We start from the raw sequence: 12,419 nt of genomic DNA, 5'->3' as shown, positions 1-12,419 counted from the left end.
AGTAAACACAGCACTACAGATATTCAAAATAATGCCAAGTATTTAAATATGAGCAAGTGTTTCAATATCACCTACAGCATACAATAATGACATACATGACATTAATTACAATGAATATTATATAAAATTTTAAGCCTGTTATTGATGAATACCAAGTATTTCAATATTACCTACAGCATATAATAATAGCATGTATGACAGTAATCACAATGAACGATATACTCCCTCCGTCCCAAATTACATTTGAGTACTGATTATTGATACTGAAGATTTTATGATTCTGTTTGTACATTTTCCTGAATTTTCAGGGTGCTACGCGGTGGCGTAGCAAGTATAACTGGCGCCCGGGGCAAAATACAATTTTGGCGCTCCCCCACAAAAAAACTTTTAGTAATATAATTTATAGAATATATTCGTAAAAAGAAAATAATGCAAATAATAATAAAATGTTGAATCTGCCGTAAAATACTCAAAAATACATTAAGAATAGTCACTACCTAACTGCACTAGCCTTGGATTCAGTAATGCATCTGTGTCGGCGGAAAAATCAGACATACGATGATGTAGAATTAGTTAAAACGGTGTTATTTGTTTTACATATAAGTGTTTGTTAAAAGTACAGTTTTTAAACAATTAAAAGTTTAACATACATTATAGATAAATAGATATGTGGCAACTTGCCTACTACAACTCAACTCTGCCAGTCTGGTAACCCATAGCAACCAAAAACAAAAAACGATCTGTCTCAAAGAACTGCAGTACCATAATTGGTGACTCGTATTTATTACGAATAGCAACCTTCAATGTTGCACGAATATGGAGTTTATGTGTCAAAATTCTGAGCAGCAGTAAGTTATCCAGTGTGATGAGATGCAAGTAAGATATTTCACCTGTCATTTCAAGCGTTGTGACACATTCCGGTGAGTCAACATATTTCTGTCATAATTTCAACTGGTACATGTATCATCTGCTGCATTTGAGCCGCCAATTTTTCTGATTTCAAGCGCCAAGAAACTGTGTCACTATATAAATATTGATTATTTTTCTATACAAATTGTTATTGTGCATATTTGATTGATCTAAAGTGGTTGACAACGATGCTGCTTCACAATTGGCGCGAGTGGCAGTCAAGCCACCGCCTTTTTGTCGCCGAGACCCATCGTTATGGTTCATTCAATTGGATGCGCAGTTGTGGCCCATTACTCCAACTCCAACTTGCTTTATTTGCCGCGATTAACCTGCGAAATCGCAGGTTGTGTTCCGGCTATCGAACTTTGGTGCTTCTAGGAGCGCTGCAGGTAAGGAAATGCCGAACGTAGTTCTCGTGGAGACAGGATAGCAGATGCAGGGGGTGTGACCAATGTCACGTGATGAGCGATAAGACATCTGGTTGGCGATGAGGTATCCAGGCATCGTAGCGCTGTAAATCTGAAGTTTTACAATAGTTATACATAAAATAGTACTAAATCAGTTCATAAAAGGTGTGTGTTGCAATCATAAATGCAGAAATCCCATTACTGCCAACGAAACTCAATTTTATACAGCGATCGTCGCGTTAAGAGGTTATCACATATGGATACAGTTCCTGCCAGACGGGACTTTTCTGAGAAACAAGATTCTGGTAGCACTGGTTTACATGGAATAAAGAGCTCCGCCGGAAGCGAAGTCCCGCCTAGCTTCGGATAAATGTTGCAGCTACGCGGGATTTTTTTTAAAACCTCACCGAAAATGTCTCGGGCCCCGGTTAGAGACAGCCAATCAGACGAAAGTTCTGCTTCTGAAGGATCACGTGATCCTAATTTGAGCGATAATCGATTACAGTTTGGCGTTCAAGTCTTTGTAGTAAGTGAGAATAGTAATCTAGCTACGTGTATTTCCTGGAATTGTGCGGGTTCTGAGAATTGTCCCTTTCGACGTCAAGTCCAGCGTAGCCGAAACATAATGTGATTGGGACCTTAGAATCAGAGGTACTGCAATCAGCTCGTGAAATAATTTTGAATCCACCGGAGACGGACAAATACAAATCTTTCGAAAAAATTAATTTATGTTTATTAAGAATCCGAGACAGTTAAAATCAAGCAACTGTTGCACGATTTACGGTTGGGTGATGTGAGACCTTCTCAATTGCTGTTTAAAATGTCAGACTTACCCGTCGGTAACCTAACGGATAATATTCTTAAAACATTATGGGTGAATAGACTCCCATCTGACATGCAAGCCATTTTAGCGGCCAGTAGGAGCCACTTAAAAATCTACTCAAAATTGCTGATAAAATTCACGAGCTGGCCATTCCAGCGCAAATACACGCAGTGCAGACTCCTGGTCCAGGTATTGTGGCGTTACAGGCTCAAATTGATGATTTGTCCAAATAGGTTGCTCAGTTTGTAGCCATCCAAGCTGAACCTTTTCAGCGCAACTGCTCCACATCACGTGGTCGAAATACACGTCGTAGCCCACAAAGGAAACGTTATGAAAGCCCTCCTCCAGGTATTTGTTTTTACTACCACAAATTTGGAAACAAGGCGAACAAATGCCGCCCACCGCATCGTTATAACGACCAGGGAAACGAGAAGGGATGTTGCTCGAAGTTGTGAACGACAGCGGCCGGAATTTTGCACGCCTTTTCGTAATCGAAAAAAATTCGGGCTTAAGGTTTCATGTATACACCGGGGCTGATGTTTCTGCCGTTCCACCACGTTTTCACGAACAAAAGCGTCTTACCAAGTTACAACTTTATGGAGCAAATGGAACTCCTAATTCAAACTTTTCGTGAACATCTGATATCTGTTGATTTAAGATTGCGCCGCAACTTCCAATTGCTACTGTTCCAAGTCCTATTATTGGCGCTGACTTTTTTCAAAAATTTTCTTTCCCTGTCGATCTTAAGAATCGCCGTTTGAAGAATCGCCACAACCAGCTTAACTTATCCGGGAGTAAATCGCAATAATCAAGATTTGAGCATTAAACTGATTTCGGTTAACATGGCATAAACTTCTCAGAAAATTCCCTACAAACACGCGCCCAGTTATGGGTATTTCCGAAACCAAGCACGATGTACTACATTATACTGAAACTACCGGACCTCCAATTTGCGCTAAACCAAGACGCTTATCTCCAGACAAGCTTAAAGCCGCCAAAGAGGAATTTCGATATAGTATAATGGAACAGAGAATTTGCCGTCCTTCAAAAAGTTCATGGGCGGTAGTTCGGAAACGGAATGGTAAGTGGCGATTATCGCTGGTTAAATGCAGCTACAATTCCTGATCGTTACCCAGTCTCGCACATTCAACACTGTAAGCAAGTTTTAGAGGGAAAAGCTACTCGTATTTTTACAACCCTTGATCTTGAACGGGCGTATCACCAAGTGCCCGTTAACCCAGCTGATATTCCAAAAACTGCGGTTATTACGCCTTTCGGACTATTTGAGATTCCGGTCATGACTTTCGCCTAATGCAATGTTGCTCAAACGTTCCAACGCTTCATGAATCAGGTGTTAAACAGCCTCGACTTTTGTGTACCTTACTTTGATGATGTCTTAATTGCCTCCTCTTCAGAGCACGAACACCTATCACATTTGAGAACAGTTTTTGAACGTTTTCAAAGGTACGGTGTCAGTATTAATCCTTCCAAATACGTTTTTGGCCAACCAAGAGTATCCTTTCTTGGTCATGAAATTTCCGCTGATGGAGTTCGATCCCTTCCAGATAGAGTAACCGCTATTCACGATATGCCCGAACCATCTACAGTCGAGGACTTGAGAAGATTTCTTGCTATGCTCAATTTTTGTCAACGTTTCTTACGTCATGCAGCAATCATACAAGCACCTCTAAATTCTTTTTTGGTTGGAAGCAAGAAAAACGATAAACGTGGACCACAGAATCCCGCGAAGTGTTCCAAAAATGCAAAAATGATTTAATTTCGGGAACAAAGTTACAGTATTCTTCCGCATCGAAACCATTATCCATGCTACGTTTATAAGGTATTTCTCCCGCTTTCCTAGCGTGCTTTCGTGGTGTAGTGGTTCTGCATGCTGCGCCGGTACTCCAGAGATGCGCGGTTCGATTCCCGGCGAAGGCGTTGCATATTTTTTCATCTCTTCTGCTTCCAAAAAATTAACCTAATGTCTCTACACGTTGACGCATCAACAACAGGTATAGGAGCAGTTTTACAAGAGAAAGATCAAGAATTATGGAGACGACTTTCATATTTTTCTAAAAAAAAACTCTCACCAGCGCAAACCAGATACAGCACTTAGGATCGCGAATTATTAAGAATTTATGAAGCTGTCAAATATTTTCGACATATGCTAGAGGGACGCGTTTTCATGATCTTCACAGATCACAAACCCTTAACCTATGCTTTTCAAAAGCGTTCAGATAAAGCTTCTCCTCGTCAAATGAGACACCTAGACTTCATAGGGCAATTTTCAACAGCTATCCGTTATATTGAAGGTTCGCAGAATATACTTGCAGACACCTTAAATCTCGTATTGAAGAACTAGCCGTTCCTTCGCGAATAAAGTTGGCTGCCCTTGCGGATGAACAACACCAGGATTTAGAACTACAAATCTTCTTGAAAAGCAAATCTTCCACCAATCTCAACTTGGAGCCTATGCAGCTGTCACCTGGAAAATCATTTTATTGTGATGTTCAGGATTCAAGATTTCGACCTTATGTTTCCTCCGGGATGCGCCGTGTCATTTTTAGTCAGTTACATCGTCTGTCACATCCTGGCATCAAGGCTGCGAGGAAAGTGGTACGGCAACGTTTCGTATGGCCTAGCATGCAAAAGGACATAGCCAACTGGACACGTTCGTGCTTGGAGTGCCAAAGATCTAAAATTGTCAGACACACTACCAGCCAACTTAAAAATTTTAATTTGCCCTCATCTCGCTTCAATCACATGCACCTCGACTTGGTCGAGCACTTATATTTATTAATAATAATATAATACATGAATACAATTAATTACTATGTATACATTTTTCTTACCTTGGATGAAGCAAATTTATCATTTACCTCATCAAAGTCGATCCTTTCAAATTTTTCTCTTTCCACACTTAACAATGCTTGATGACTTATGGCATCTTGTCCCATCGATGATTGTAAGTATGTGAAAATTTATTTTAATTTGTTGAACGAACGTTCATAGTTAGCATTTGATAATGAAATAGTAAGTAGTATTTGAAGTGCGACTCTTATGTTTGGAAAAACATTTTCTCTATAGATATGTAGTGGAGTTTTAGGTTCCGTTTCTTTTCTACTGCGGAGTAACGTCATGCAGTCACATTCACTGCTCAAAACAATTAGGGGATATTGTGGGTTCGGTATGAAATAACCATATAATCGATAACCTTTTTGAACAAAAGGAAATAGAAGAGATTATAAAAGAAAATTAAAACTTTTTCAAAGTTGGGAATATGCAAATTTAGTCTGTGACGTCGAAAACTATGTGTTTTAGATACGGAGTAAGGAACGACTTGCAATATTCCGTTTGCAATAGGAGATTAAAAACAATTGACATGCGTTGAATGCTTCGTAGAAGTGAATATACGATGTCTCAGCAAGATGACTTAGTTGAATCGGTAGCCCGGATAGCCATCAGTCGCTTACAAGAGAGAAAAATGTGAAAAATTTGAGACACTTTGTCCCAATAAGAATTCATTGTCCAGAGAAATCATGAAGTAAACCGCAGGTGTGGCGCCATCTACCGGGCAGGGTTTCTTGCAGTATTTTCAGAAAGAAATCACTTCGAGGCGGAGCCAGAAGCGAGCGGGAGCCAATAGGGAGTAGGAGGGCGGAGTTAGAATAATTTGCTATATTAAATCTCTTTTATATTATTATTATTAAGGTAGCTGATTATAAATATTCAATAAGTGGGCCACGTACGGCCTTCTAAAATAATCATCTTCTATTTTCTCATAATTCAGGAAATCCGCGAAGTCTGCAGTTAAGTTTTGCTCGGCTCTTCTGTAAAAGATTTCATTTAACTTATTGAGATGATCTTGAATGTATTCTATTTTCAGATCATTGTGGAAGTTCTTATTTCTGAGAAAGTAAAGTGCTCCAGTTATTATCCTTAGAAATTTATTTTGTAAGACTTGGAGTTTCTTGACATCGTTCTTGGTAGCGTTTGCCCACACGGGTGAAGCATAGGTAAGGACAGGTCTTATAATCGCAATATAGATTCTTTTCTTTCTTGCCAGATCTACGCCTGAGTAGTCCGAGAGAAGAAAGTAAAGGTTTCGTATAAGTCCATATGTTTTGCCTCTGGTGATTCTGATATGAGTGCTCCAGGTAAATGACCTATTGAATGTTACGCTGAGATACTTTGCTGAGTTGACGATCAGTACTTGCTCTCCGAAAAGGGTTACTGAGGTGGTGATGGGGGTCTTTAAGCTCGTATTTTCTAATGAGAAGAATCTGCGATTTAGTGGGATTAATGCTGGTTTTCCATGTAGCACACCACTTTTCGATGTCTGGAATTTTATTTTGCAGTTTCTATAGGGTGCGGTTAGGTCTATGGGATCTTTCAATGAGCGCCGTATCATCAGCGTAACATGCAAGCATAAAGTTATGATCCTGTGAGAAATTTGGAAAATCATTAACATATATCAAGTACAAAATTGGGCCTAAGCCCTGAGCTAGACCACCTTGGAGAGAACACGGGGAGGAGCAGTAGTTTCTGAAAATTCTGAAATGCCACAAAAATGCGAATATAATGAGATTCTTTTTAATGCGACCAAAAAGGGTTTCAAGCAATTTGGGCCATTTATATGGATGGTTGCTTTCAAGAGGCAATGTATAAGCCTGTTCATTTATGCTGTAGGAAACACTTTCAGAGTTCTTTCTCATGAGATTCTCTGTACTTGATATGTAAAACAGTTTCACATATTATGTCTAACTAAAACGATCACACATATTTAGGGTTCTACAATCATATCAAACATTTTAAAACGGAAAAAAAAAAAAAAAAATCTTAAAAAAAAAAAAGTTGCTGAAATGGTTAATTTAAAGCAGTTAGCACAGTTTATGATAAACTAAAATAGTCAAAGCATCACAGGACTCAGAATGAAAGCAAATTAGCATGATCGTCAAATCAGGTTATTTAGCTTATGACAAAGTACCCTAAGCTTATCCCCGTAAGGGGATATGTATGCCTTCATGGAGGACTGTTTACAATGTGGATTTGATACAAAAATTATTTCCCACGTCTAATAGAAACTGACCTCGTAATCATGTTATACATGGAGTGATCTAAATGTTTGGATGACAAGTCATGTTTCCTTTATCTATATTTTTTCGTTTATTCCATTGAATTTAAATAAATTTTTTATCTCTACCTGAGCTTTAAATAAAAAAGTATCTTTATTTTTATGCACATTTTCTGCAGTGATTAAGGTGAAAAATTACAATTTGGGGATATTTCAAAGAAATTAACTGTATTTTGTTTATAAATAATTTAATAAACTTTGTTGGAATGCTTGTCTTCGAAGCACACGGGTATTCCATTGTTATCGCAACCAGATTCAGAATTGTAATGTGTTTATGTAGGTATGTGTGTATATGTGTGGGTGTATATTCACACATGTAAACGTACATACAGATATACGCCGCATAAATGAACACATACTTCATACATACATTTCTGAAACGGTCTTCAAAACAGAAGAGTACTCGCTTGTATTCAGAAATGTATTTATGAAATTATGTAACGAGTAAAACAAAGCGAAAACATTTTAAATTGTTAACATCAATTAAACAAAGTCTGTTTAGTCATCAGATAGATTTATAATAATAAAAATAGGTATTTATCATATGAGGTCTGCTAATCTAAATTACGGCATAAGGAACCGCCAAAAAGAAGTGGCAGCACAAATTTTGGAAAATCCGGATAAATTCTCAAAAATCGCAGCTCGTACTTATTAGAAGAATAAACCGACATGTCAAAAAAGAAAAATTTATATCTTTTAATAAGTCTGTACGAGCGGGATATCTAGGTCCCTAGGATATCCCAAGCGGGATATCTAGGTGTTATACAGTCAAAAGTCGTTAATCCGGACTCGTCGGGACTTCGGCGATTCCGGATTATCGATTTTTCCGGATTATAGATCATCAGTTTAAATCTCGTAAGATGGCATGCAGAAATTCTAAAATTAAAAATATGAAACCGTAATTTATGAAATGAAGAACAATTATGATCTAAAGGGTATCAAAATTTACAAAATAAAAAAGCTTAATGTTTATTTGGTTACTTTATTAAACATTTCTTTCAATGTAAGTTGTTTAAGTTGCTTCGTTTTATGTGATAATACTTTCTCTTTAATTCTATAAACAGACATAATTTCTTGTTCAGTTACAAAGTTCCGCTGTTCAAGTCCCGTAATTGCTGTGCCGAGAATACCGACTAACTTGTCAATCGAAATTTTTTCGTTTTCACTAACCTCTCTGTCACATTCTTCATGTCTTTATCCATTTTTTGCAGCAATTCCACTTTTTGTTTGTTGAACATCGGAACATACTTTCGTTTTGTAGATTCTTTGGAAGTTCCAGCATCGGAAATTTTATTTGACATAATCGAAAGTTCAAGTTTACTTTTATAAAATTGCTCTTACAGTCTGCAAAAAATAATAAGCGGGATCCAATTCGAAGATTAAGGAATAACGCAATCATGAACATTAACTGAAATAGATAATTAGATAATTTTAGCTTACACCGTCCGTTATACATTAAACGCGCAGGCGAAAACGTATTCTGCACTTGCGCACACGCATATGCGCAGCAGTCAAGATCTTACACGCACGCGTAAAACGCTTGTGCGCATGTCCCAACGCGGCGCATGCGCAGAAAGTTTTCAGCTTTGAGGTCCGGATTATAGATTATTCCGGATTATGGGTGTCCGAATTAACGACTTTTGACTGTATTAAATGTCAGACTTACTTGGAGGCATCACATCGAACACCTCAGAAATAAGCCTGTAGAGCCATTAGGATTGTTTGGGAGCAGGCAAGATGAAAAATGAGCAATCGCCTTCTCCAGGAATCGAACCACGGACATCTGAAATACCGGCTCAGCGTGCAGACCACCACACAACGAAGGCTTGCCAAGAAGGTGGGAGAAATACCTTATAAGCCTATGAAATGCCTTTTATCTATCTCGGTAATTTTTCTAAACTAAACGTAAAAAAGAAGAGACTCATCTCCATCATTCGCCCAATCATGATGTATGCTTCTCCTGCCTGGGCTGCAGCTACTGCAAAGGATATCGACAATTAAGTGGTGCAAAATCGCTTTTGCAGAATCATCACGAATTTTTGAAGAACAGTCTGCTTCATAGAGATTCATCATCATAGATATTGATCCAACCAATCGATCAGTGCTGGTATTGCCGGGATGTCGGTAATTTTGTGCTATGTTTCCGGCTCGATGACAAACTTTTCATCGCATGTCCGGATGACATATCTTAGAACAATGGATGGAACATGGTGATGCTTTGACACTTTAGTTGCGTATTCTGGTGTTCAGCAGAAATTTATCTGCTCTTACCAGAGCTTATCGCGGAATCCCACTAGGGGCCTCACACATAACGGCTCTTCATAATTGTTTCACCATAAAGATGTGAACACTTGAGATTAATAAAATAAGACACCTTGTCTCTGCAGACTCACTGGCGAGAGAAAGTGTGATGAGCTGAAGTCCAATCAAGAGCAAGAAAATAGTCATGTGACTCCTACTACGCAATCGTTAGAAGTCAAGTCCTGAGTATGCTTTTCAATACAGTTAATTTGAGTGAAATACTCCTAGTATGCGGGCTGGGCGGAACGCTGTCTGCTCCTTATGTCTTGGCTCTGCATTTTCTGACTTTCTTGAAAAATGCAGCGTAGGGCCTGATATTCCTGTCCACGTCGAGTATTTCATAAACAAAAATGTTCGAAAGGCAGGCTGACGTATTTCTGCTGGCCTTGTCATAAAATTTTGAGTTTAGTCCTTGCAGAAACTCAGAGATGAGCTCAACTTTGAGGTCATCGTGATGATTTTTATTTCGTACATAGTACGGGGCTCCTGAGAAAGTGATAATCCTGAGAATTTTATTCTGAATTATCTGCAGAGACTGGATATCCTTTTCGTTGGCATTTGTCCATGTTGAAGAGGCATATGTAAGTATGAGCAGTATAATGGAAAGGTAGATATGCCGTCTAGCGTCAGAAGTTGATCTTTAAGGAAGGAGTATAGTCTCATGGCAATTCCCCAGGCCTTGTTACGAGTTCATGTGATGTGCTTTGACTGGGTGAATGAGCGGTTTAATATAACAGGGCTCCGAAAGACAGAATTAGGGAGAGGGAGGACATCTTTCGAGGAAGGACAGAACTTAGAAGGAGGTTAATACAATGAAGATGCCCTCAGCCCAATCCAAGTGAAGCCAAAAAGAGGGTAAAGCATGCCCTTGAAAGATTGACGCACTCTTCAGCCAGTGAGGCAGAATTTAGACACACCCAGTTTCGTTCCTGTCAGATGTAAATTAACAAGCTTGGAAGATAAAAATCAACATGGATAAATCGGAGGCAATACCATTCACAAGAAAGAGAAACATAGACTACAGCATCCATGTTAATTATGTATAACGCCCTCATACCATGGACCAAGAAGCCCGTCACATTGGCGTTACTCTTGATCAATGTCTCACATAGTCCCCACACATCACACAGCTTCCTAGCCAAGTTCCAAGTGCGTAAACGTACACTCGCCCTCCTTAATTGCTCGGAACAGCGTTCTCACTATCGACAATAAATTACTCATTTACAAAGCCATGTTACGTTCCATCCTCACATACGCCTGTTCTGCCAGGGGATATGTTTGTAAAACTTCTATAAACAAACTGCAAATTTTGCAAAATATTATACTTAGGCAAGCGGTAAACTGTTCTTGGCTTATAAGAAATTCGGCAATCAATCGTGAATTCAATATTCCTGTCTTACAAAGTTATATGGCTACTTTGCCATAGGTTCTTTAACAAGACCCCACAAGTTCAGAATCCTACCACCCCCGTATTAATTTATAACTATAATGTAAGGGCATATAGAAAAAGGCTGCTTGTGGTCCTAAGACATCTCAATTAAGTATCTGTTTATGTATATGTACAACTAAATAATTAACTCTAAAAAATAATACCTTTGATATATATATCCTAGCCCTGCACATTTGTATACAGTACCTTACGTTATGATTCATGTATATATTCTACACCAATTTGTGCACCTTTTCATTTGTCATTCATTATAGTGGTTAATTATTTTTGCTGGGTATTTGTCTTTTTTTTTCTGTAATTATGTAATATTATTGTAACATTCTAAGTTAGTCTCTCTTGCATATTGGTATTTCTTTTTAATTCCACACTGCCTCGTGTTTTGTATTTGTACTTTTTCTTCATCGGACTTGGCAGATCGGCTACAATCGTAGCAAACTAATGCCTTTTAGACTCAACACTCATTCGCCCGTGGACTTACCTTTCGATATGCATATAATTGCTTATAAATGTTTATCCTTCTGCTACGTCTATACCATTTGCTCAAGAATTCAGAACTCTACAAATTCGAAAAATCGGCATTATGATATCCCAAGGTAGCGCCAAAAGCGCGGGTACCTACTTGCGAACACAAAGTTTACCTGAGCCGACTTAAATTAAAGACCGCCGATTCTTCGCGCCGTTTTTTTCCTTTAATTTTTGCACCATTCCATTTTATTTCTAAGTTATGCAATCGCAATAATTTCTACATTATGCAATTGCATGCTATTATTAAAAGTAGTGCGAACAGGGAAAAAAAAAAAAACAGTAACTAATTACTTAAATCGTAAATTGATTATAACTTAGTTGTTTTAAATATATATAATTCCCTAAATTGTGCATTGTTATTTTTAAAACTCGCACAACAACTTTGACTAAGAATTAAATCCTGTTATTAAATATTTAGTTGATCAGAAAATAAAATAAATACATAAAATATAATAAAATAAATACATCAGACACAATATGATCACACATTAAAGTAAACTGTTTTCTTTTGTATGGAGAGCTAGCTAATAGCTAACCCCTGAAATAAAATGAAATCATTAAATATATACAGCTAGTTTTCGGGTTATAAGTGAATAGCCTTAATTTAAATTTTATTTATGATTAATAATACGGAAAGGAATTTACACTTTAATAATTTTTTACATATTTCGCAGGAAGGTCGTTCATTGGTCTATGTGAATACTATTCACGCGTATATTATTTCACTTATATTTGCGTCTATAATAATTTTATGCTGCGCGAAAATAAAAAGCGAACTGTAGATTTTATTTTGCTGCAAGAATTTTCAACTCTTAGACCTGTTGCATCTACCTTAAAATTGCAGAAAGAACTGTAAATTGGAAGAGTACA

This window comes from Stegodyphus dumicola, chromosome 11, assembly GCF_044657685.1.
Source record: "Stegodyphus dumicola isolate Sdum_Otavi_A_Nest chromosome 11, ASM4465768v1".
Lineage (NCBI taxonomy): Eukaryota > Metazoa > Arthropoda > Arachnida > Araneae > Eresidae > Stegodyphus > Stegodyphus dumicola.
Note: the sequence above shows the minus strand (reverse complement) of the source record.